Source organism: Vombatus ursinus, unplaced genomic scaffold, assembly GCF_900497805.2.
Source record: "Vombatus ursinus unplaced genomic scaffold, bare-nosed wombat genome assembly UNPS02014810.1, whole genome shotgun sequence".
NCBI classification, from domain to species: domain Eukaryota; kingdom Metazoa; phylum Chordata; class Mammalia; order Diprotodontia; family Vombatidae; genus Vombatus; species Vombatus ursinus.
This window is the reverse complement of record NW_020954588.1, coordinates 36,625,090-36,631,655: the sequence shown is the minus strand read 5'-3', so window position 1 is coordinate 36,631,655 and position 6,566 is coordinate 36,625,090.

The following is a 6,566-nucleotide window of genomic DNA, read 5'->3' as shown; positions in this document are numbered from 1 at the left end:
ATCTATCTATCTATCTATCTATCTATCTATCTATCTATCTATCTATCCACATACCCACAGACGCACACAGACACAGACACTATATGTATATCTATATCTGTATCTGTGTGTATATACATATGTACTTTTACATTCTATGACATTTTTAAAATGTATACTCATATGAAATAACAATAGCTTAATTCTTTTCAAAACTCTGCATGTCAGATAACATATGATCATATATATGAATATCAAAAATTAAAATAAAAGATCATAGCAAGAACCCTGGATTTGTTTCTAGAGGACCTAGGTTCCAATCCCAACCATAAAATGTTGTTCTCTGATTTGCCTTGTGCAAATCATTTAACTTTTCTGGGCCTAAAGATTCTCATTTGTAAAATGAAGTTGCCGGACCAGATGTTTTCTAAGGACCCTAATTTACTCTGAGCCTGTGATCCTTTCATTTTAGTCAAGAGGAAACTAAAGATCAGATTGGTTCAGGGACTTTTATAAAGTAATCCTGGAAGTCAGTGACAAAACCAAACCTGGAACCCTGTTTATTTGTCAAGTCATTATAGAATAAGATCCAGTGGCTTGTGGGGCATCTCAGGGGCCCTATTTGGAAATGTATTTGTAAGTAGTGGTAGAAATGTTTTTTCTCATTTGTTCTTCTAGTTTGGTTTTTCTCATACTTGAAATTTTGAGGAGTTTCTTTAAATGGACTTCAAAAGTTCAGCAAATAATGCTGCCCTTTTGAATAGGTGGAGAAGCACACTCTGAAAGATCTTCCTGAAATTATGATGATGCACTACATAAAACAGAGCTCAAAGTAAGCCATTATGTAATGTTGTGCTACAAAATGCGCCCCATCGCTTGTCAGGTTGCCCTCCTGGAAGGCCTTGCTTTTTTGAACCTCTTGTGATAGCAGAAAGGATTGGGGTTTATCTCATTTTTTTTCCTATCTTCTTTAGTGACCATTTATATTTAAATGAGCTGATATTATAGACAGACTTTCCTTGCACATAGAGAATACTGTAACCAAAATGTTGCCTTACCTTTCTTTTATTGTGAGCTTTATTTGCACGGTTTATCAGCATAAATATCATTGATTCAACAAGCTTCTTTTCATACAAGTTGTACTGCAGGCTCCTTAAAACAAGGGAAATAATGCCACTCAACAAATCCTGTCATTTCACAGGCTACATTTTAGAGTAAGTTTAAATTTATTCTCATCTAAAAAATGCTCAATTAAAGCCGTTTATTTTTAATGCTGACTATGAAGAGTGGGAAAATCATACCCCTCTATTAATGAATGAGAAAGTGACAAAAACATAAAATAGAAAACTAGATGAAGCAGCCAAGGACAGTCAGTTATATCTGGATAAGAAATCCTTTGACCATATCTTTGAGAAATGGCTGACTTACACTTCTTAAAGTTGGAGGGGAAGGAGGAGGTTTGCAGATATCACTGCTTTTGGGGGCAGTCCATTCCATTTTTCAAAAAGTCTTATTCTATTCTTAAGGTCTTCCTTATATCAAAGTAAATCTGTCCTTCTACAAAGTGAACCTAAAAAACTTGGTTCTGCTCTCTGTGGTTAAGCTAATCATATCTGTAGTCAGCTGCTCTCACAGTGAGGTCTGAGCGCTGGCACACACAAGCACATGCACACACACAAACTAACACATATGCATACATATGTACATGCAGAGTTGGACGACCAGCACTTTTCCAGTCAGGCTCCTGTTTTCTGTGCTATGTTTGGATGATACCCTTGGCAACAGGATTAGAGAGACTTCAGAATTTTCACTTTGTAAAATAACTTTTAAACACAGGAATTCAGAGATTTGCTGTTCTCTGTCTCTGTTTCCGTCTTTCTATCTGTCTCTCTTCACACACACACACACACACACATACACACACACACACATTTTGGTTAGGTTTCCATATATAGAGATATATGCATAGACAGATAAATAAAAGTATAAATTTTATTTATATAATTAGTGTATATACATATTCTAATTATATAAAATTACATAATAATTATATAAAATCAGGTAAGAAATAACTTTGTAACCATGGACTAGTTTTACAAACTCCACAGGCCTTATTTCCCTCATCTGCTAAATGTTGAAGATGAACTAGATGACCTCTGTAGAACCTTCCATCTCTAGATTTATGATGCAGTTTTCATCTTCAGTACATACACAGTAATAAAAATATAAAGAAGCCACATTTATGTAGCACTTTGCAGCTTAAAAAAAGTTTTTCTTGAGGTGGAGCCAAAATGGCAGAGTAAAAGCAGTGACTTGCTTGAACTCTCCACCAAACCCCTCCAAATACCTGTAAAAATGACTCTAAACAAATTCTAGAGCAATAGAACCCACAAAAAGATAGAGTGAAACAAATTTCCAGCCCAAGACAACCTGGATGGTTGATTAAAAAGGTTTATTGTGCCAGGCTGGGAAAGGAGCACAGTTCAGTTTGGGCAATGCAGGGAAAGACCAGGCCTCAGTGAACCTGGAGTAGGCCTCAGGGGACTGAATCAAGGGGAGCTGTGGCAGTCTCCAGACTTCTCAACCCTACCAAAGACAACTTAGAAGGTCAGAAAGAAAGGTCTGTCAGACTGTGATGAGAGAGGAGCTTGCTCCAGTCCCAGTCCCAGGGCAATCCTGGGACTGATGCTGCTTCCAGAGCTCTCAGCTCACAGACAGAGGGGTGATCGAGTAGCTGATCAGAGTGGAACTGTAGGGATCTCTTTGCTGGTGCTGAGGCAGGATTCTCTTGCTTTGCCCCTGCTTGGATCTAGGTTGCAGTTCTGGGTGGCAGCCTTGGGGCGAGGAAGAGTGCTAGCATGGTGGAGCTGTGAGAATTGTCCTCACAGTTCCAAGGCAGAAAAGAGTGCTTGTGGTCACTCACAGACCAGAGTGCAGGCCATGAAAGGAGTAAACACCTTGCCTTTGATCATACCACCTTGGAAGAAATGAAAATGTACAGGTCTCTAGAAGTATCTCTTAAAAACCACTGCACAAAACCCCAAAGTTTGGAGCAGTACATTCTCCACACTAGAAGCAGATCTCTACCTTAAGAAGGAACTTAAAAGTCAAGTAATTGGCTGGGAACATGAGCAAGCAGCAAAAAAAGTCAGACCATAGAATCTTACTTTGGTAACAAAGAAGATCAAAACATACAACCAGAAGAAGACAACAAAGTCAAAGCTCCTACATCAAAAGCCTCCAAGAAAAATATGAATCAATCCTAGGCCATGGAAGAGCTCAAAAGGGATTTTGAGAAGCAAGTAAGAGAAGTAGAGGAAAAACTGGGAAGAGAAATGAGAATGATTCAAGAAAATCATGAAAAACAAGTCAACAGCTTGCTAAAGGAGACCCAAAAAATACTGAAGAAAGTAGCACCTTAAAAATAGTCTTGCCCAAATGGCAAAAGAGGTCCAAAAAGCCAATGAGGAGAAGAATGGCTTAAAAAACAGAATTGGCCAAATGGAAAAGGAAGGCCAAAAGTTCACTGAAGAAAATACTTCCTTAAAAATGAGAATAGAGCAATTGGAAGCTAGTGACTTTATGAGAAATCAAGACACTGTAAAACAAATCCAAAAGAATGAAAAATTAGAAAACAACGTGAAATATCTCATTGGAAAAACAACTGACCTGGAAAATAGATCCAGGAGAGAGAATTTAAAAATTATTTGAGTATCTGAAAGCCATGATCAAAAAAAAAGGCTAGACATCATCTTTCAAGAAATGATCAAGGAAAACTGCCCTGATATTCTAGAACCAAAGGGTAGAATAGAAATTTAAAGAATCCACTGATCACCTCCTGAAAGAGATCCCAAAAGGAAATCTCCTAGTGATATTATAACAAAATTCCAGAGTTCCCAGGTCAAGGAGAAAATATTGCAAGCAGCCAGAAAGAAAGAATTCAAGTATTATGGAAACACAATCAGGATAGCACAAGATTTAGCAGCTTCTACATTAAGAGACCACAGGGCTTGGAATACGATATTCCGGAGATCAAAGGAAATAGGGTTACAACCAAGAATCACCTACCCAGCAAAACTGAGTATAATCTTTCAGGGGAAAAATGGATATTTAGTGAAATAGAGAACTTTCAAGCATTCTTGATGAAAAGACCAGAGCTGAATAGAAAATTTGACTTTCAAATACAAGACGCAAGAGAAGCATGAAAAGGTAAACAAGAAGGAGAAATCATAAGAGACTTATTAAGGTTGAACAGTTTACATTCCTGCATGGGAAGATAATATTTGTAACTCATGAGACCTTTGTCAATATTAGGCTAGTTGGAGTGAAAAATTATATGTATATAGATAGATAGATAGAGAGAGAGAGAGAGAGAGAGAGAGAGAGAGAGAGAGAGATGGCACAGGGTAAATTGAAGATGAAGGGGTGATATCTGAAGAATAAAAAAATTAAGGGGTGAGAGAGGATTATACTAGGAGAAAGAGAAAGGGAGAGGTAGAATGGAGTAAATTATCTCACATAAAACAGACAAGAAAATGCTTTTACAGTAGAGGGAAAACAGGGGAAGGTGAGAGGGAATGAGTGAATCTTATTCTCATCGGATTTAACTTACGGAGGGAACAACATACACACTCAATTGGGCATGGAAATCTATCTTACCCTACAGGAAAAGAGGGGTGAAGAGGGTAAGAGGGGGGGATTATGGAAGAGAGGGCAGGTTGAGGGAGGGAGTAATCAGAAGCAAACAGTTTTGAGGAGGGACAGGGGCAAAAGAGAGAATAGAATAAATGGGGAGTGGGATAGGTTGAAGAGAAATAGAGTTAATTTTTCACAGCACGACTACTCTGGAAGTGTTTTGTGTGACTACACATGTATAACCTGTATTGAGTTGCTTGCCTTCTCAATGAGGGTGGGTGGGGAGGGAAGAAGGGAGAGAATTTTGGAACCCAATGTTTTAAAAACAAATGTTAAAAATTGTTTTTACATGCAACTGGGAAATAAGATATACAGGCAATGGGGTATAGAAATCTATCCTGCCCTACAGGAAAATAGAAGGGGAAGGGGATAAGAGAAGTGTGTGGGGGGGTGATAGAAGGGAGGGCAGATTAGGGGAAGGGTATTCAGAATGCAGGCCATCTTGGGGTGGGAGAGGAGGAAGACGGGGAGAAAATTTGGAACTCAAAATTTTGTGGAAATAAATGTTGAAAACTAAAAATAAACTAATATATATGTATATATAATGTATACATATATATATAATGTATACATATATATATATATTTCTTTAACCTATCATGTGAGATAAATACATATCCTTCATCCCTAACAATCCATGAACTTTATATGCAGAATGAAACAACAAACAAACAAACAAACAAAAAATGTGTAATTGTTGGAATGAGACTAAGAAAGCAAAGTCCTACTTAACTCCTCACACAACAAGAATGCATTGTGGTATAATTGAAAGAACTGGATCTGGCCTCTGGAAAAATGAATTTGAAAAACAAATCTTGCACTTCACAACTGTGGTTTTTTCTGGGACTCAATTATCTCATCTGTAAATAGGAGTTAGTGATACTTTCTCCAGAAGTATTTGTTAAAACTTAGAGGAAAGACTGATATAAATTTTATTTTCATTATCATTAGTGTGGGTTTGCCAACTACAATAATCAATGCAAAAATGTAGAGGGGATACTGAAAATGACAGAATATGTAATGTTCTGAGGACTTAAAGGGACTTCATGCCAGGAAAGGAGGCAAAGATGACAATAAACATGAAATATCAATGATGACCTTTGAAATAGCATCAATTGGCACAAGTCTGGGAGATATAGCTAGTTTTTTGGCAGACAGAGCAAAGATGTACATCACTCTCTAGTGGGGAACCTATTAACAAACACACTTTTGGACAAATATAGTTTTTAGTAAATTTTCTCGACAGAAGTCCTACTCATTATTAGAGGGACATATTTTGGGAACATCCAGTGCTTTATGGGACGACCTTATTGAAGCGCAGTGGCACTATCTAAAAGTCACAGGGTCAAGTCAGAATCCACATAACGTGATGGGGCTGAACACAGACAGAATGTTATTTAACAGCCATAGTTAGAAAAATGTCACAGTGAGAGTATCTCAGAGCTGATGGATGGTGAAGAATATTTCATGGTAAACAGGGAAGGGGGTAATAAGGAAGATCTAGTCATTTGATTTTCTCACAGTCTAGTTGCTATAATCACAGAATGTCTTGGTATGTAGCAGAGTGAATGTGTTAATAAGATTTACATATAAGGTGGAGTGCCTTCACTTTACTACAGTTTTCAATCAAATTTTATGAAATGAGAGGGAAGTTCATTAATGGCAGATTCAAGCACCAGTCCTGACCAGGGTGGCCTTTAAAAAAATAAGATACACTCTCTAGGAAGGTAGTTGAGGTAGAAGACAGTTCAGAAGCATGTGAAGTCTGTGAATGAAGAACAAAGCTAAAGGAGAACTCAGTCTAAGAGAAAGAATTGGTTCTTACTGCTTTGGAAGAAACTCCGCATGCCCCCATCAAACTTCCTATGTGATAATTCCCAGTGAATTTATTG